Source organism: Macaca fascicularis, chromosome X (assembly GCF_037993035.2).
Source record: "Macaca fascicularis isolate 582-1 chromosome X, T2T-MFA8v1.1".
Classification (NCBI taxonomy): Eukaryota; Metazoa; Chordata; class Mammalia; order Primates; family Cercopithecidae; genus Macaca; species Macaca fascicularis.
Window position 1 is genome coordinate 116299912 of NC_088395.1, and position 20971 is coordinate 116320882.

General features: G+C 40.3%; 1 protein-coding gene across 3 annotated transcripts in view; it reads right to left on the minus strand.

Moving 5' to 3' along the window:
• ACSL4 (acyl-CoA synthetase long chain family member 4) overlaps positions 1–20461 on the minus strand; it is a 110700-nt gene extending 90239 nt beyond the window's left edge. For all 3 annotated transcript variants that reach the window (XM_065538129.2, XM_065538128.2, XM_065538127.2), the window contains exon 1: positions 20321–20461. The gene's annotated coding sequence lies outside the window, so the exon portion shown is untranslated. The remainder of the gene's footprint in view (positions 1–20320) is intronic.
• Between the last annotated feature and the right edge of the window lie 510 nt (positions 20462–20971).

The following is a 20971-nucleotide window of genomic DNA, read 5'->3' on the forward strand; positions in this document are numbered from 1 at the left end:
AGACCCTGGCCAAAAGAGAGAGAGAGAAAAAAGAGAGAAGAAGAAGAAGGAAAAGGAGAAGGAGAAGGAGGAGGAGGAGAAGAAGAAAAGAAGAAGAAGACAGCAGCCTGGGCAACACTGTGAGACCCTGGCCAAAAGAGAGAGAGAGAGAGAAGAAGAAGAAGGAAGAAGGAAGAAGAAGGAGGAGGAGGAGGAGGAGGACGAGGAGGAGGAGAGAGGAGGGGAGGGGAGGGGAGAAGAGAGGAGGGGAGAGGAGGAGGAAGAAGAAGAAGAGAGGAAGAGAGGAAGAAGAAAGGAAGAAAGGAGGAAGAAAGGAAAGAAAGAGCTGAGGTGAGCCACAGATTCTGGGAGCTGCCTGTATAGAGACAGTCTGTATTAGATACATATAATAGCTAAAAATGAATTTCTTAAAATCTGTGATTCACTCTCAAGGTATTTGCTATAAATGTCTTCTCTTGGGAGAAGTTCACCCTGGGTTTGATTCTGGGTAGAGAGAGAGGTCATTTCTTTTGTTTGGTATTTGAAATTGGGGAGGTTTTTTTGCAGGAGACTATTTTAACATTCTATTGGGAAAAAAAGAGGGAGGAAAGACAGCTTAATTGAACAGAACACATTAACCTTAAAAGACCCTGCAGCTTCAGCCAGGTGTGGTGGCTCATGCCTGTAATCCCAGCACTTTGGGAGGCCGAGGTGGGAGGATCACGAGGTCAGGAGATCGAGACCATCCTGGCTAACACGAAGAAACCCCGCCTCTATTAAAAATACAAAAAAAAAAAAAAAAATTAGCCAGGCGTGATGACAGGCACCTGTAGTCCCAGCTACTCAGGAGGCTGAGACAGGGGAATGGCGTGAACCCAGGAGGCGGAGCTTGCAGTGAGGGAGATCACACTCCAGCCCGGGCGACAGAGGGAGACTCTGTCTCAAAAAAAAAAAAAAAAAAAAAAAAAGGCCCTTCAGCTTCAATCATACCTCCCTTATCCATACCCCATACTATACCTTGTTTCCCAGCGTTGCAGAAGTTGCTATTTAAAAAAAAATTAAGTTAACCTAAGACTGAAAGAAAGACTAAATACAGATACAAAGGAAAGCACTGATGCAAAGTACATTTGTAAATTAAGAGAAAAGAAATAGCCATGGGGTAATAAAAATATCAAAATCAGATTTTCAGATAATCCAGATCAGATCAGTTCCCTGACAAAGTCATCTGATAGTGAACTTTAATAGAGCCTTTATCTGCTACAGTGTTCAAGATGAGAAAACCTCTAAAATTGAAAAAAAAAAAAAAATACTAATGTATCGACCCTATCAGCAACATTCATCTGAGATTGCTAGCCTTTCTCTTTCCATTGACTTTTTGTATTAATCCCAGGATTATGAACAAACTCATGCTGTGCTGTACCTAAATGCAACATAATTTTTCCCAGGTAGATCTTAAACTCCTGACTCCTCATCATAGACTAAAGTTGCCAGTTGTACTCTTGTGGCAATGAGATGACCCAGAGCTCACTGGGGCCTATGTTAGAAGAAAACCCCTATAGTGGCAGGGCAGAATGACCTCACCATTTATTATGACTTTTGCTACAAATGGAAAAACAAAGGGGGGAGTTTCAAAACCCAGTACCTTCCTGTAGAAAATAAAATGCGTCATCAGATTAAGTGAAAGTCAAAGTGTCCTCATTTGAGATCATCACAGAAGTTACAGCATGAAAGATTGGAAAAATGCAGAAGATGAAAAGTGTTTTAGCCACTGAATAGGAGGCAGTGCTATGTCCTGTCTGAGCCCGTTGCACCATGTTTGAAAAACAAACATCTATGACACACATTGCAAAACCTAGATTAAGAAACCTCAGGGCAGAGGGCAGATCATCACATGTACAAGTGTACCCAGGCACTTAGCCAGTACACAAAGAGGTGCATGGCTTCAGCACTTCGAAGACTGTGTCCTTGGGCCTCTTTGTTTAAAAAAAAAAAAAAAAACTATTTTCATGATACAGGTTTGATCAAGGCAACAGTTTTACTTTCTGTAAATGTAAACAAAGAAAGGATATGCATTTGCCTGTGAAATTTGAAGTACCTAACACAGGAACTTTTCAAATAGAATGATAGAGCAATAAAGAACTTTAAAGATCATCAAAAGGCCAGTCATTTATTTATTTAAAAATGAGGAAACTGGGGCTCCAAGAGGTTAAATAATTTACCCAAGGTTACAAAACTTGTTATTTCTGAACTGGGGACTGCAACACAGATCTCCTGACTCTCAGTTCAGTGATCACCCCACACTGACACTGATACTGACCTCATACCATTTTCTAGAGATTTTACAATATAACCATAAACAAAATTATCATAACCACACTTACTAAATTACCCTGATTCGCTTGGATTAAAAAATCAACAGGAATATCTAAGGAAAACAGGAAAAGATGGAATATGTCTGAGGAAGCAACTGGAATTTTTGAAGAGAAAGACTATTTCTTCTCCTTTACATCATTTGTTACGGAAACCAATCTAAACTTTTCTAATACATTTGTTATCATCTGGATGTGCTTAATCTACCCCTCAACAAACGTCCACTCCAGGTTGCAAACTCCTCCTTACCCAACGTGCTGATGGAGTTGATAGCTTGCTTTTCTTATTTCCTATCTGCCACTTTTTGTTTGTTCATTTGGTTTTTGAGATGGAGTCTCCCTCTGTCGCCCAGGCTGGAGTGCAAGGGTGTGATCTCGGCTCACTGCAACCTCTGCCTCTTGGGTTCAAGCGATTCTCCTGCCTCAGCCTCCGGAGTAGCTGGGATTACAGTCGCCCGCCACCACGCCTGGCTAATTTTTGTATTTTTAGTAGAGATGGGGTTTCGCCATGTTGGCCAGGCTGGTTTCGAATTCCTGACCTCAGGTGATTCGCCTGCCTCAGCCTCCCAAAGTGCTGGGATTACAGGCGTGAGCCACCGTGCCTGGCCCGTCTGCCACTTTTATGACATTATTGCTATTTCATTTAACTATATCAGCAAATATTCCAAGCCTGTAGACTTGATATCAGAAAGGAACTTCCCATTGTAACAGAAAATGTAACACTCTCAGGGATTAGGGCCGGGAAGACATTTGGGGCATTTGACAAACATAATTTTGTAAAAACAGCTTTCTCATTCTTGTTTGCTTCTGATCTTTCCATCTTCTGTACTATATAACAGAAGCTGTAAAAGTTCAGAAATACCCAAATGTAAGAAATAAGCTACATTAAAAATGACCACGAAACACATGAAAAGATGCTCAGCATTACTAGACATTAGGGAAAGGCAAATCAAAATCACAATTAAGTATCACTCCATACCCGCTTATGGCTATAATGATAATTTTTTTAAAAAAACACTGGAAAATAACAAGTGTTAGCAAGAATATGGAGAAATTGGAATCCTCCTACATTGCTGGTGGGAATGCAGAGTGGTGCGGCTGTTGTGGAAAACACTTCGGTTCCTCAAAAAGTTAAACATAGAGTTACTAATAACCCAACAATTCTACTCCTAAGTATATACCCGAAATAATTGAGGCTGGGCGTGGTGGATCATGCCTGTAATCCCAGCACTTTGAGAGGCCAAGGCAGGTAGATTGCTTGAGACCAGGAGTTCGAGCCCAGCCTGGGCAACAAGGCAGACACCATTTCTACTAAAAATTTTTTTTAAAATTAAAAAAAAAAAAAAACTAGGTGTGGTGGCACACGCCTGTAATCCCAGCTGCTCAGAAGGCTGAGGCATGAGAATCGCTTGAACCCAGGAGGCAGAGGTTGCAGTGAGCTGAGATTGTGCCACTGCACTCTAACCTGGGTGACAGAGCAAGACTCTGTCCAAAAAAAAAAAAAATTGAAAACAAGTACTCAAATATATGTACACTCACGTTCATAGCAGCACTATTTACAAAAGCCAAAAGGTGGAACACTCCAAATGACCATCAGTATATAACTCGACAAATAAATTTGGTACATCTATACAATGGAATTTTTTCATCCATAAAAAGGAATGAAGTACTGATACACGCTACAACATAGATGAAACTTGAAAATAGTACATTAGGCCAGGCGCAGTGGCTCACACCTGTAATCCCAGCACTTTAGGAGGCCGAGGCAGGTGGTTCACCTGAGGTCAGGAGTTCGAGACCAGCCTGGCCAACATGGCAAAACCCCACCTCTACCAAAAATACAAAAAACAAAAAACAAAAAAAAAATAGCCAGGTGTGGTGGCACGTGCCTGTAATCCCAGTTACTCAGGAGGCTGAGGCAGGAGAATCACTTGAACCTGGGAGGCGGAGGTTGCACTGAGCCGAGACCACCCACTGTGCTCCAGCCTGGGCAACAGAGCAAGACTCCGTCTCAAAAAAAAAAAAAAGAAAGAAAGAAAAAAAGAAAATAATATGTTATTTAAAAGAAGCCACACACAAAACATCTCTTATTGTACTATTCCATTTAAACGAAGTCTCCAAAATAAATTCGTAGAGACACAACGCAGAATAGTGGATGCCAGGAGCTAAGGAGAGGGAAGACATTGCTTAGTGGATAAGGAGTTTTATTTTGGAGAGATGGAAATGCTTTGAAACTAGATAGAGGTGGTGGTTGCACAACATTGTGACTGTCCTAAATACCAGTAAATCGTTCACTTGAAAATGGTTAATTTTGTTATTTGAATTTCACCTCAAATTATTATTAAAAAGAAATAAACTGCATCGAAACAATGAAGCAAAAGATTCTAAACTTTCAATATTCAAAAGTTCATGTAATGAAGCATTAGAGAAGATACTGCAGAAAATAGTATCTCAGAAAATAAAACGGAGTAGACCAAGTTCCCTTGGGGTAAAACTTAGGTTTGAAGAGTTATGAGGTATTTTTCTCACTCATTTAACTTGGCTAATTTTCTAAGAATTTTTTTTTTTTAGACGGAGTCTTACTCTGCCGCCCAGGCTGGAGGGCAGTGGGTGCGTTCTCGGCTCACTGCAACCTCCGCCTCCGGGGTTCAAGCGATTCTCCTGCCTCAGCCTCCCGAGTAACTGGGATTACAGGTGCCCGCTACCATGCCTGGCTAATTTTTTGTATTTTTAGTAGAGACAGGGTTTCACCATGTTGGCCAGGCTGGTCTCGATCTCCTGACCTCATAATCTGCCCTCCTTGGCCTCCCAAAGTGCTGAGATTACAGGCGTGAGCCACCGTGTCCGGCCCCCAAATTTCCATTTTTAAGAGGCTAAGGAAATAACAATAACAAGAAATGTGTTCCACAAATTTAGAATTTCAAGAAATTTTAAATCTTTACCTCAAACTCATTCATACAGTCATTCAACAAATATTTATTTAACTGTGACTTTGTGACCAGCTGGGAGTGGGGAACACAGATATGGTGCCAAACTCAAGAGACAGGTCACTTCCCGTAGGGAGCTTATATGTTGATGTATAAGGCAACCAAATGAGATAACTTCAGAAAATGATGTGTCATAGACAACATAAAACGTGACTATGAAATTAAAAGTGCATTTTTGTGTAAAGCTGTACTTTTTTTTTCTTTTAGTCTAGTGTAGTAGTGAGAAGGTGTGAAAGAGTAGAACAAGGAGTTTGATCTGTAACTGACTGTGAACAATCAATTGAGATAAATTACTATCTTTGGACCAGCCTCAAGGTGTATTTTTTTATTTTTATTTATTTTATTTACTTATTTATGTATTTATGTGAGACACAGTCTTGCTCCGTCACCCAGGCTGGAGTGCAGTGGTGCAATCTTGGCTCACTGCAACCTCCGCCTCCCAGGTCAAGCAACCCTCCTGCCTCCACCTCCCAAGTAGCTGGGATTACAGGCATGTGCCACCATGCCCTGCTAATTTTTATATTTTTAGTAGAGACGAGGTTTCACCAGGCTAGCCAGGCTGGTCTCGAACTCCTGACCTCAAGTGATCCAGCAGCCTCAGCCTCCCAAACTACTGGGATTACAGGCATGAACCACCTTGCCTAGCCTTAAGGTGTACTTTAAATAGGGTGATTTGGAAAGACCTAGCTGCCAAGTCAACATTTGAGCTAAGATGTGAATAATAAAAGGGACCCAGTCAGGCCCAGGTCAGGGGAAGAATGGTCTAGTTAGAAGGATCATCAAGAGCTAGATATGGTGGCTCACGCCCACAATCCCAGCACTTTGGGAGGCTGAGGTGGGTGGATCACCTGGGGTCAGGAGTTCCAGATCAGTCTGATCAACATAGTGAAACCCTGTCTCTACTAAAATTACAAAATTAGCCAGGTGTGGTGGTTCATGCCTATAATCCCAGCCACTTGGGAGACTGAGGCAGGAAAATCGCTTGAACCCGGGAGGCGGAGGTTGCAGTGAGCCAAAATCACGCCATTGCACTCCAGCCTGGGCAACAAGACCGACCACTACTCTGTCTCAAAAAAAAAAAAAAGGGGGGGATCATCAAGAGCAAAAGTCATAAAGCCAGTCTGGGCTTGGGCCTTGTACAACTGGACGGACGGATCATAGAGAACTAGAGAACTAAGGGCAGAGGTGACATGGAAAGAAGTCAGAGAGGTGAGGAGGGACTGGTTTTTCAGGGTAGTATAGTCCAGGGTAAAAAGTGTGATTTTATTTAAGTACACCTATGCTCTGCAATGTTTACAACACCAAGAGTAATCTGGTCAAAGCAGTAGATAAAAGGGATTGGTGAAACACAAACAACACACACACACATTTAAGAGGGGATATACCAAGACATATACTTCCCTTTGGTTGTCAGAAATTAATTTGATCAAACTGAAAGATTGTTTTCTTTTCCTTCTAGTCCAAGGTTTCTCAAACTTGGCACTATTGACATTTGGGCTGGATAATTTGGGGAGGAGCTTCCCTGTACGTTGCAGAATGTTTAACAGCACCCCTGATATCTACCTGCTAAATATTAGTAGCATCCCTCTCCAAGGCTGTGACCACCAGAAACATGTCTAGAGATTGCCAAATGTCTTATAGAAGCAAAATCGACCTCGGTAGAGTGCAATTGTTCTAATACGAGGCAGGAAAGTGAATAGATGCCATGTAGGGAGGTAGACTTTGAAGGAAGTGGCATTTTCTTTTTAATTTTGCCTTTCCCACCTCCAGCTTCAATCCAAAGCCTCTCCTGATTCCTCAGCCTCTGGAACACATACACTGGTGTTAAGTAAATATTCAGTAAATTCTTCCAATACCGACTGCCAATCTGTACACACTGAGCCAAAACTTTTCTTCAATAACAGGGTGGTAGGTGGAGGATACCACTGGATTTGAGTAGTCTGGGTAGCTGCCTCAACTTTGCAGCTCATTTTGTTTATACAGAGCCTTAAAGAGACAAAACCTCCTACTGGATGTCTACAGAACACCAAAAGAATTATTCATTTTCTAAATTCCAACCAAGTTTTCTGAAAACACAACTTTTATTCACTGACTTCAATTATAAACTTAGAGTTGCATTTCCATAAGCAGCACCTCCTAACAGAGTATGAGACTGTGAGAGTAGCAGAGAGAGTAGTCAGAGACTCTCGGGAACTATTGGCATTTGGGGCCAGATAATTATTTTTGTGAGGATCTGTCCTGTGCATTATAGGATATTGAGCAGCATCCCTGGTCTCTGCCCACAGGATGCCAGAAGCACCCTCTCCAGTCCTTTTGCAAAAATAAAAAAATGTTTGTAAAGAATATCCAGCCGAGATTGCACCACTGCACTCCAGCCTGGGTGACAGAGCAAGACTCCGTCTCAAAAAAAAAAAAAGAAAAGAATATCCAGGAGTCCATACTGATGTAAAGAAATGATGGCTCAATGAATAGATATGGGAGAAGATACAAATTTCCCACAGAGAAGAATTCTAAGTAATTTATGTAGATACACTTCCCTCAAGGAGGTAGTACATAATTCCTCACCCTTTGAGTAAAGGCTGCACATACTGACTTGTTTTCAAAGAGTATAGTATGGAAAGGCAGGAAAATAACTTTACAATGAAGAAACTTTGGCCAGGTGCAGTGGCTCACGCCTGTAATCCCAGCACTTTGGGAGGCCAAAGTGGGCAGATCACCTGAGGTCAGGAGTTCGAGACCAGCCTGGCCAACATGGTGAAACCCCACCTCTAATAAAAATACAAAAATTAGTCAGGTATGGTGGCACATGCTTATAATCCCTGCTACTGGGGAGGCTGAGACAGGAGAATCGGTTGAACCCAGGAGGCAGAGGTTGCAGTGGGCCGAGATCACACCATTACACTCCAGCCTGGTCGACAGAGCAAGACTCTGTCTCAAAAAAAAAAAAAAAAAAAAATCCCACAAACGCTACCTTGAATAAGTGGCCAAGATTAACATCATCAGTGATGTCATGTTGATAGTCTTAGATATGATATAATGAGAATGGCAGTTCACCTCTATAGTGCCTCCCCTCAAATACCATATCAGAATAACATTAGACAAATTGGCCGGGTGTGGTGGCTCACACCTATAATCCCAGCACTTTGTGAGGCTGAAGCGGGCGGATCACCTGAGGTCAGGAGTTCCAGACCAGCCTGGCCAACATGGCATAACCCCGTCTCTACTAAAAATACAAAAATTAGCCGGCCGTGGTGGTGGGTGCCTGTACTCCCAGCTACTAGGGGGCTGAGGCAGGAGAATCCCTTAAACCCAGAAGGCATAGTTTGCAGTGAGCCGAGATCATCCCACTCCACTCCAGCCTGGGCAACAGAGCGAAATAATAACATTAGACAAATCCTAACTAAAAGATATTCTACAAAATACCTAATCAGTACTCCTCAAAACTGTCAATGTCATCAAAAACAAAGAAAGTCTGAGAAACTGTTATAGCCAAGAGAAGTCTAGCTAAATACAATGTGGTTTCTTGGATGGGGTCCTGAAACAGAAAAAGGACATTAAGTACCAACTAAGGACACCGAAATAAAGTATAAATTTTAGTTAATAATGTGTCAATATCTGTTCCTTGTAACAACACATCATACCAACGTAAGACGTTAACAATAGGAGAAACTGAGTCAAGATATAGGCAAGTGTTTGTACTATGTTTGCAACTTTTTTTGTAACTCTAAAATACTGTAAAATTTTTTTAAGTTTATTTTTTAAATGTCTTCAGATATTGCCAAACTTCCCCTAGGGAGCAAAATCTCCTTCAGTTAAGAATCACTGTTCTAGGTCAATCTAGACATTTGCTTTCTCATTATAACACTTTCCACCTTTTACAATATTTTTACTAACTCCCAGCTCTCCTCTATGTTGTCAGCAACTCTTAATATTCAAGAATTCTTATGATTTTAAGATCTCCTTTGTTCTCACCCACAGCTTCTAGAACTTTCCTCCTCTCCACTTTTATCTGTCTATTCACTACATACCAACTGAAGTGGAGTTCAATGTCATTTCCCTCATAGGTAATGCTATCTAACAAATCAAGTCTGTAAATTCTTCTACTTCAAGACATGAGGTAATAGTTCAACTACTTTTTTCAGCTTGAAAATCTGCATATTGTGATTACAATAAAAAGGGCTACTTGCACTTCATCAGTGTTGCAAAAACTTCAGTTCAAGAGTGATACTGTCTTAATATTAAGAGTGCTTTGCCCTGAAAAGATATTCCACCAATATATGGAACAGAGGCTTCAGCTGCAGATATGAAATATAATTATTTTAAGGAGAAATGGTCTGCCAAAACCAACACTGTCAGTCACTTTCCATAGCATTTTGTGATTTAAAAAATTTTTACCTAGTAGTTGTTCAGCCATGAATATCAATTTCTGCCTTCTTCTGGGTCTAAATATGAAGGAACAAAAGAATTTGACCCAATCTTGAAATTAAACCTGAAAAAATTAAAGATACCAGTAAAAAGAAAGACAAGTGGAGCCACTAACGTAATTTATTTTAATTTTTTTTTATTTTGAGACGGAGTCTCGCTCTGTCACCCAGGCTAGAGTGCAATGGTACCATCTCAGCTCACTGCAACCTCCACCTCCCGAGTTCAAGCGATTCTTCTGCCTCAGCCCCCTGAGTAGCTGGGATTACAGGCACGCACCACCACGCCCCAGCTAATTTTTGTATTTTTAGCAGAGACAGGGTTTCACCATGTTGGTGAGGCTGGTCTCAAACTCCTGACCTTGTGATCCACCCACCTTGGCCTCCCAAAGTGTGGGGATTATAGGCGTGAGCCACCGCGCCCGGCCGCCACTAATGTTTTCAAAGTGTAATCCTCTTTCTGAAGTGATGGTTCCTTTTACACCACTATTTCCTTCCTCTGAATTGCTGTTCCTATTCCCACCCAGCTCTAATAGAAACACAGCCTATGTTTTATTATATGTGTGGCAGTGTCTTGGCTGGGCTGAAGGAAGGTAGTGCCAGAACCTTGTCCGAGAGAAATTAGATGACACTTCCCCCATCCCTTCTTTTATCTATTTGCATAAGTTCATATACATGGAGACTGGGGGTTGGGCTGAAGGAGTGATAACTTGGTTTTCATTTGTTGTTATTTGCTGGAGCACACAGAAAAAGAGAATGAAAGCTGGAAAGAAAAGAAGGTAAGGTAGAGTGCTGGTGCTATGGCTGAATCTTTGGATTTGAGGCCTGGTGGGGGAGAAGGGTATATGGCCAAAGCTGAGGGAGTCTTTTCTTGAAGGACTTTATGTGGTTCTGGGCTGAAATAATGCTGTTTAAGTACAAAGTTAGAAAATTATTGTAGCGTTGGGTGACAGGCCTAGATCCCAGTACCTCAAGGACTGGAAACTTTGTGAAAATAGGGAGCCAGTACCCTTGACACAGACAATGCTGTTTGCACAAAGGGCATCTGCAGCAGAGGCAGTGATAAGGTGCTTTGGCTAGCAGGCTGGAGTATAAGTGGCCGGGCGCGGTGGCTCACGCCTGTAATCCCAGCACTTTGGGAGGCCGAGGCGGGCGGATCACGAGGTCGGGAGATCGAGACCATCCTGGCTAACACGGTGAAACCCCGTCTCTACCAAAAATACAAAAAATTAGCCGGGCGAGGTGGCGGGCGCCTGTAGTCCCAGCTACTTGGAGGCTGAGCCAGGAGAATGGCTTGAACCTGGGAGGCGGAGGTTGCAGTGAGCCGAGACCGCGCCACTGCACTCCAGCCTGGGCAACAAAGCGAGACTCCGTCTCAAAAAAAAAAAAAAAAAAAAAAAAAGAATGTAAGTGAACTTGTTACAAACACATGTGGCAAACAACTCTTCTGAAAACAGCCAGAAATAACTAGAGCGTCCTTGGAAGGGTTTTAAATTCCTCTGTGAGCAGGTGAGGGCTTGCAGCTGATGAAATTTGGATACAAGTGTACATGTGATCTCATCTTACCAGCAGGAAAAATCTGGAATATTTGGGTTATATAATTTTTGTTTTCTAGGATTCAATTCTAATAAGATCTGAGATTTCTTAAACCTGTCTCCATCTTAGAAGAATACTACTCCATACCTAAGCCATCATTTACCTCCCAGGTCTAAAGACACACTATTATAGTTTCCACTGAGAGTCCTTTGAGCAATCTTGTCTAACAGCATAGTAAGTGGCTATAGGCTCATTCTCTGGAAGTTCCCTAGAGTTAGCCTTCCTTAGTTACCCCTAAGTTAACAAGGATACTCCTCCTTCAGAAAAGTAATGTAGCTTATTTTTACTTTATCCCCCTTGGTAGCCTCTAAATATCCTTTTAAAAACACTTACCACAGGGAGCCACATGCTCCTTTCAATAACCAGTGTTTCTTTCTGTGAAAATAGGCCTCTTCGGCTGGGCACAGTGGCTCACGCCTATAATCCCAGCACTTTGGGAGGCTGAGGTGGGCGGATCACGAGATCAGGAGATCGAGACCATCCTAGCTAACACGGTGAAACCCTGTCTCTACTAAAAATACAAAAAAAAAAAAAAAAAAAAAATGGCATGAACCCGGGAGGCAGAGCTTTCAGTGAGCCGAGATCACGCCACTGCACTGCAGCCTGGGCAACGGAGCAAGATTCCGTCTCAAAAGAAAAGAAAGAAAATAGGTCTCTTAGGCCGGGCGCGGTGGCTCACGCCTGTAATCCCAGCACTTTGGGAGGCCGAGGCGGGCGGATCACAAGGTCAGGAGATCGAGACCATGGTGAAACCCCGTCTCTACTAAAAATACAAAAAATTAGCCGGGCGCGGTTGTGGGCGCCTGTAGTCCCAGCTACTCGGGAGGCTGAGGCAGGAGAATGGCGTGAACCCGGGAGGCGGAGCTTGCAGTGAGCCGAGATCGCGCCACTGCACTCCAGCCTGGGCGACAGAGCGAGACTCCGTCTCAAAAAAAAAAAAAAAAAAAAAAAAAAAAAAAAGAAAATAGGTCTCTTCAGACCATTACTCTTTGCTGAAAATCCAGACTTTTGTATCCCAGATAACTACAATAATTATCTTGCTCCTTTTCTATTTTTCTTTGTACTCTTTAGTTAATATGGAAAAATAGACACTCATGTTCTCTGCATGTGGCAAGTACAGAAAAAAATTCAATGAACACCAAGACATTTAGACTATATTACCAACTAACAAAAGATTTAGAAAGACAAATTTCTTGGACTGTAGCCACGTCTTGTTGCCTAAGAATTTAAAGATTCATTTAAGATCCACTTAATATTCCATAATAACATGATTAGTTAGGACACAGATGTTGGCATCTTGAACATTTTCCCCATTACTAAGGAAGTGAAAGAAGATTGCATAGTAAGTTCAGTTTTATCTTTGGCTACAAAAGCTAATAACCCAACAAGAAACTTACAAATTGGTCTTTGGACTAAGCTTCCAATCTGCCTTTCAATTAAAATGAGTTTATATGAGATCTAAGTACTCTTGTAGACTGACTATGTGCCATGGAAAATATTCACAAGATGATGTGCAAAGGATCCAGAAAATAAATATAGTTACTACTGAGGTCATGTACCAGTCCATATCATGGAAATTTAAAATAGCACCCTAAGATATTCCTGTAGATAGGCAACGGAACACTATTGCCAAATCTTACTTTCTAGACAAAGCAGGAAACCAAAGTTATAGACTCAATGTGTGAGGAGATTTAGGTAAGCAGAAATAGTGTTAAAGCAACATGAATCCAAAGGTCATCAGAGTTGAATGTCAGGTTTCTTTAATAGCTACATGACCACTGCTTTTTTTTTTTTTTTTTTTTTTTTTAATGAGTTTCGCTCTTGTCGCCCAGGCTGGAGTGCAATGGCGCAATCTCGGCTCACCACAACCTCCGCCTCCCGGGCTCAAGCAATTCTCCCACCTCAACCTCTCGAGTAGCTGGGACTACAGGCATGTGCCATCACACCCAACTACTCTTTTTGTATTTTTAGTAGAGACAGGGTTTCGCCATGTTGGCTAGGCTGGTCTCAAACTCCTGACCTGAGGTGATCTACCTGCCTTGGCCTCCCAAAGTGCTGGGATTACAGGCGTGAGCCACTGCACCTGGCCAACCATTGCCTTTAAGAAATCCTTGTTGGGAGGCAGAGCAAGAGGGCTGAATAGAATTCTCCAGCAATTAGGCCAGGTGTGATGGCTCATGCATGTAATCCCAGCATTTTGGGAGGCCAAGGTGGGTGGATTGCTTGAGCTCAGGAGTTCGATACCAACCTGGGCAACATAGTGAAACCCCATCTCTACAAAAAAAAAAAAAAATACAAAAATTAGCTGAGCGTGGTGGCATGCACCTGTAGTCCCAACTGCTTAGGAGGCTGAGGTGGGAGGATCACTTGAGCCTGGGAGGTGGAGGTTGCAAAGAGCCATGGTCGTGCCACTGCACGGCAGCCTGGGTGACAGACCAAGACCCTATCTCAAAAAAAAAAAATTATCCAGCAATTGTCTTTCCCACAGGAACAACAAATTGAACAAATATCACCACAAAATAAAAACAAAAAACAAAAAAAAACTGAAAAAGTAGGAGAGGGAGACGATGTTAAAGTGTAGAGTTTTTGTTAGTTTTCTCTTTGTTTGCTACTTTGTTTTTGCAGAGTTAAGTTCTCATCAGTTTAAAATAATGGGTTTTAAAATGTTGTTTTCAAGCCTCATGGTAACCTCATATCAAAAAACCTATAACGGACACATAAAAAATAAAAAAGCAATAAATTAAAACATACCACCAGAGAAAATTACTTTCAGAAAAAAGAAAGGTGGGAAGGAAGGAAGGAAGATAATGCCACCACACAAGCAGAAAACAAATAACAAAGTGGCAGGAGTAAGTCCTTACTTATCAATAATAACACTGAATGGAAATAGACTAAACCCTCCAATGAAAACACATAGAGTTGCCGGGTGTGGTGGCTCATGCCTGTAATCCCAGCACTTTTGGAGGCCAAGGTGGGCAGATCACTTGAGGTCAGGTGTTCGAGACCAGTTTGGTCAACATGGTGAAACCCCATCTCTAGTAAAAATACAAACAATTAGCTGGGTGTGGTGGCGGTTACCTATAATCCCAGTTACTGGGGAGGCTGAGACAGGAGAATCACTTGAACCCAGGAGGCTGAATCTGCAGTGAGCCAAAATTGTGCCAGTGCACTCCAGCCTGGGTGACAGTCTCAAAAAAACAAAACAAAACAAAACCATATAGAGTGGCTGAATGGATGAAAAAAAAAATAAGAACCAACTATCTGCTGCCTACAAGGAATACTCTTCACCTATAAAGACACATATAAACTGAAAATAAAGGGATGGACAGAGATATTCCATGCAAATGGAAACCAAGAAAGAGCAAGAGTCACTCTGTTTATACCAGATAAAATAGATTTCAAGACAAAAAACTATAAAAAGAGACAAGGAGGGTCATTGTCTAATGACAAAAGTCAATTCACCAAGAGGATATAACAGTTGTAAATACATATGCATTCAACACCAGAGCACCCAGATATACAAAGCAAATTTTATTAGAGCTAAAATGAAAGACAGACCCCAATACATAAATAGCTGGAGACTTCAACAACCCACTTTCAGCATTGGACAGATCATCCAGACAGAAAATCAACAAAGAAAGATCAAACTTAATTTGTACAGTAGGCCAAACCAACCTAATAGATATTTACAGAACGCTTCATCCAATGGCTGCAGAATACACATTTTTCTCCTCACCACATAGAACATTCTCAAGGATAGGCCATATGTTAGGCCACAAAATAAGTCTTTAAAATTTCAAGAAAATTGAAAGCATATCAAGCATCTTCTCTGGCCACAATGGAATAAAACTAGAAATCAATTAATAATGAGAGGAACTTTGGAAACTATACAAACATATGGAAATTAGATAATATGTTACTGAATTACCAATGAGTCAATGAGGAAGTTAATAATGGAATCAAAAATGTATTGAAACAAATGATAATGGAGACATAGTATACCAACACCTATGGGATACAACCAAAGCAGTACTAAGAGGAAAGTTTATAGCAATATAAACTACATCAAAAAAAAAAATAGGAAAACTTCAAATAAACAACCTAACAGTGCATCTCAAAGAAGTAGAAAAGCAAGAGCAAAGCAAGCCCATTAGAAGAAAATAATAAAGACCAGAAGATAAATAAATGAAATTAAAACAAAAAAATACAAAAAATCAAGGAAGTGAAAAGTTGGTTTTTTGAAAAGACAAAACTGACAAACTTTTAGCCATACTAAAAAAGAGTGAAGAAAAGAGAGAAAAAAAAGAGCAGAGGCCCAAGTCAATATAATCCTAAATTGAAAAGTAGACAGTACAACTGATACGGCAGAAATTCATTAATGACTACTATGCTCATTAGAGACTACTATGAGCATCTATATGGCAATAAATTATAAAACCTAGAAGAAATGGATAAACTCCTAGACACACATAACCTACGTAGATTGAACCATGAAGAAATCCAAAACCTGAGTAGACCAATAACAAGTAAAGAGATTGACGCTGCAATAAAATGTTTCCCACTTAAGAAAAGCCTGGGACGTGATGGCTTCACTGCTGAATTCTACTAAACACTTAAAGAAGAAATAACACCAATCCTACTCAAACCATGTTGAAAAATAGAAAAGGAGAGAATACTTCTAAACTCATTCTATGAAGTCAGTATTACCCTGATACCAAAAACAGACAAAAGTACATCCAAAAAATAAAACTACAGGCCAATAGCTGATGAATATTAATGCAAAAATCCTCAACAAAATATTAGCAAATCAGATTTAACAATACAATGCATAAAGAAGATCATTCATCAGGACCAAGTAGGATTTATCCCTGGGATTCAAGGATGGTTCATCATATGCAAATCAATCAATGTGATACATCATATCAACAGAATGAAGGACAAAAACCATACCATCGTTTCAATTGATGGTGAAAAAGCATTTGATAAAATTCAACATTCCTTCTTGATAAAACCCCCAACAAATGGGGTATAGAAGGAATATACCTCAACACAATAAAAGCCATGTATGACAGACCCACTGCTCGTATCAAATTGAATAGGGGAAAAAAATGAAAGCCTTTCCTCTAAGATCTGGAACAAAGCAAGGATGCCTACTTTTACAACTGTTATTCAACACAGAACTGAAAGTCCTAGCTATAGTAATTACATAGGAGAAAGAAATAAAGGGTATCCAAATGAGAGAGGAAGAAGTCAAATTATATTTGTTTGCAGATGATATGATCTTATATTTGGAAAAAACTGAAGACTCCACACACAAAAAAAAACTGTTAGAACTGATAAATTTAGAAGAGATGCATGATACAAAATCAACATACAAAACTCAGTAGCATTTCTGTATGCCAACAGTGAACAGCTGGAAAAAGACATCAAGAAAATAATCTCATTTGGAATAGCCACAAATAAAACAAGATATCTAGGACTTAACCAAAGAAGTGAAAGATCTCTGCAATGAAAACTATGAAACGCTGATGAAAGAAATGTTTCATCATTTTAAAATGTCCTTTGAAGAGGACACCAAAAAAATGGAAAAATATTCCATGTTCACGGATTGGAAGAATCAATATTGTTAAAATGTCCATATTACTCAAAGCAATCTACAGATTCAATGGGATCTTGATCAAAATACCAATTACATTCTTAACAGAAATTTTTAAAAAAATCTTAAAATGTATATGGAACCACAAAAGACCTAAAATAGCCAAAGCTATCCTGAGCAAGAAGAATAAAACTAGAGGAATCACATTACCTGACTTCTAATTATACTACAGAGCTACAGTAACAAAAACAGCATGCTAATGGCATAAAAATGGGCACATAGACTAACGGAACAGGACAGAGAACTCAGAAACAAATCCGTACATCTACAGTGAACTCATTTTCAACAAAGGTGACAAGAACATACATTAAGGAATAGACAGTCTCTTCAATAAATGATGTTGTGAAAACTGGATATCCACATGCAAAAGAAAAAAACTCTCACCACATCTCTCACCATATACAAAAATCACCATATACAAAAATCAAATCAAAATGAATTAAAGACTTAAATCTAAGACCTCAAATTATGAAACTACTACAAGAAAATCTCCAGGACATTTGGAGTTGGCAAAGATTTCTTGAGTAATACCCCACAAGCACAGGCAACCAAAGCAAAAATGGACAAATGGAATCACATCAAGTTAAAAAGCTTCTGCATGGTAAAAGAAACAGTCAACAAAGTAAAGAAACAACCCACAGAATGGTAGAAAATGTTTGTAAACTACCCATCTCACGAGGGATTAATAACCAGAATATATAAGGAGCTCAAACATCTCTATAGGAAAAAATCTAATAATTCGATTAAAAAATTGGCAAAAGATTTGAGTAGACATTTCTCAAAAGAAGACATACAAATGGCAAACAGGCATATGAAAAGGTGCTCAATATCATTGATCATCAGAGAAATACAAATCAGAACTACAATGAGATATTATCTCCCCCAGTTAAAATGGCTTAAATCCAAAAGACAGGCAATAACAAATTTTGGCGAGGATGTGGAGAAAAGGGAACCCTCATGCACTGTTGGTAGGAATGTAAATTAAAATAACCACTATGGAGAATAGTTTCGAAGTTCCTCAAGATCCAGCAATCCCACTGCTAGATATATATCCAAAAGAAAGGACATCAGTATATCAAAGAGATACCTGCACTCCTATGCTTGTTGGTATACTGTTCACAATAGCCAAGACTTGGAAGCAATCTAAGCATCCATCAACAGATGAATGAATAAAGAAAATGTGGTACCTATACACAATAGAGTACTAGTCAGTCAAAAAAAAAAAAAAAAAGGGGGAATGAGATTCTGCCATTTGCAACAACATGAATGGAACTGGAGGTCATTATGTTAAGTGAAATAAGCCAGGCTCAGAAAGACAAGAGGGTGGTTACCAAAGGCTGGGATAGGTGGTGGGGGGATTAGAGGGTGCAAAGTGGGGATAGCTAATGGGTACAAAAAAAAGTTAGAAAGAATGAATAAGAACTAGTATTTGACAGCACAATAGGGTGACTACAGTCAATAATAATTTAATTGAACATTTTAAAATAAGTAAAAGAATATAGGCCGGGTGCGGTGGCTCACACTGGTAATCCCAGCACTTTGGGAGGCCGAGGCGGGTGGATCTCTTGAGGTCAGGAGTTCAAGACCAGCCTGGCCAACATGGTGAAACCCGTCTCTATTAAAAATACAAAAATTTGCCGAGCATGGTGGCTGGCACCTGTAATCCCAGCTACTCGGGAGGCTGAGACAGGAGAATCACTTGAACCTGGGAGGTGGAGGTTGCAGTGAGCCGAGATTGTACTACTGCACTCCAGCTTCGGCATCAAAAAGTGAAACTCCCTCTCAAAAGGAAAAAAAAAAAGAATATAATTAGATTGTTTGTCACACAAAAGATAAATGCCTGACGTGACGGATACCCCATTTATCCTTATGTGATTATTATGGATTGCATACCTATATCAAAATATCTCATGTAACCCATAAGTATATACACCTACTATGTCCTCACAAAAATAAAAAATAATTTTAAAAAATCAAATGACAAACCGGAAAAGTCTTTGAATGAAGGTAAGTGGAATTATAATAGTTTTGATACCCATTCCAACAATTTTCACATAGCAAGCACAAGTTGGGTAACTATATACAGGTAGCCCCTATCCCCAAGAAAATGCCATACAGTCAAAGTAAAGCAAAGTTTTGACAATTTTTTCATAACTATAGAATTTCAGACATCCATAGCAGTAAACACTCCAATGTGTCAGACAACAATTAAGCAAGTCATCAACAAGCAAAAGCTGCTATGTGCCTTCCACTGTACTAAATGCTGTGGGGCATATGAAAGAGACAAGATATAATCTCTTATTGAGGAGACAGGCTCTGAATACATAAGACAAAGGAAGCCATACAACAAAACAAAAAGGCTAAATGCTGTGGAGCAGACTAGAAGAGTCAAGATAAGTCCAAAAAGGCCAGAATAGTGGAGGGTTTCACAGAGAAGTCTGGATTTGAACTGGATGGCACAGAGCAGGGCAGAATGCATCCTTGGAAGAAAAAACAATATGAGCAAGGGTAGAGACTGGGAATAAAGAGGGCACATTGGGAAGAGTCCAGAAACTAGACTAAAAGGAGCAGAGGATTCTTGTCAGGGAAGAATGATAAGGAAGTTTGGGAGAGACAGTCTGCAAGTTGCAACAGAACTTCAGAGCTCTAAACCCTGAAAAACCACAAAAATGATTACTGGATGTTTTTACGCACGCTGGTATAGAGAGGGCTGCATCACTAATGAGACTCTTCAGTCACTCTTTCACATGCGGAGGTCTCTACCCATAGTGTCTCTTTGAATAATACAAAAGGAACAGATGATGATGTAAAACTTGGGTAAACATAAAAAGTAATGTTTTGTCTCTGTATTCTGAAAGCAAACCACTATTATATGCTCCACCCATTGATGTTGAAATTCTTTTCTTACAAAAAAACTTAACCTTTGCCTATGGAGAGTAATAGCTATTTAATCTATTGACAGTTAGTGCACAATTAAGTGCCTTTCTACCTTGCCAATATTTCAGTAAGCAATTCACATTTTAACACAGATCAGATTACTTTCTTTTGTGTTTTAAATGTTTATCTAAGAGTTGCAGAGATAACATCTACATTGAAAAGTGCCATTAAAAACCCAACAGACATTTCTGGTTTCCTGTCCAGTATGTAAGGAGCTTAGAAGTTGCCATTCCATCCTAAAAATAAGTAAAAAACCGAACAAACTGAAAAATCAACAACTCTTCTTACATCTGTCAGGGAAGTAAGGTCACAGTGCAAACTGCTGCCCCCAGAATTGGAGAGACAGGCAGGGGAATCCAGAGAATCACAACTTACCTGAGCAGAAACATCCACAGGAACCAGCACAGGGTAGGAAAGCCTAGACTGTAATTGATGAATTGTTGGAGGCTCAGTGTGGACAAGCCTGTGAGCTGAAAACTTCTTTGTTTTACCTCCTGGGAGTTCTACCAGGTTCTCACAGTAAAGATCAGAGAAGAACTCCTTAGGGTTTCAAGTAGCCAGAGGAAAGTAATTATTTTGAAATATGCCAGAGCATTCTGTTCTTAACAAGGCCTGCCATCAAGAGAATCTATTTTACCGGAACTTAACCTATTGGGGTTTCATCAGAGCCTAACTGACCTGGCTGAAGGGAAATGGCCAACTCCAGTCTGCTCTAGCCTTCTGCCTGTAGGAAGGGAAATACCCAACTTCAGCTCCAGTCCCCTCCAGCCATTCTGTCCCATCTAAGGTAGGGGGAAGGGAGGACACAGAGAGGCACTTTTGAAGTCTAGAGTCCAGGGGCACAGCATCACTAAAATAGTGAGACCTAATTATAAAATTATAGAATGCTTCCCCTCTCCCAAAACCTTAGCACCATATCACTAAAGGCCTATTGAACAGTTTCTTTCACCCAGTACCTGTACATCATGACCAGTTTTCAACAAAAAATTATAAGGCATACTAAAAAACAAAAAAAATACACTTTGA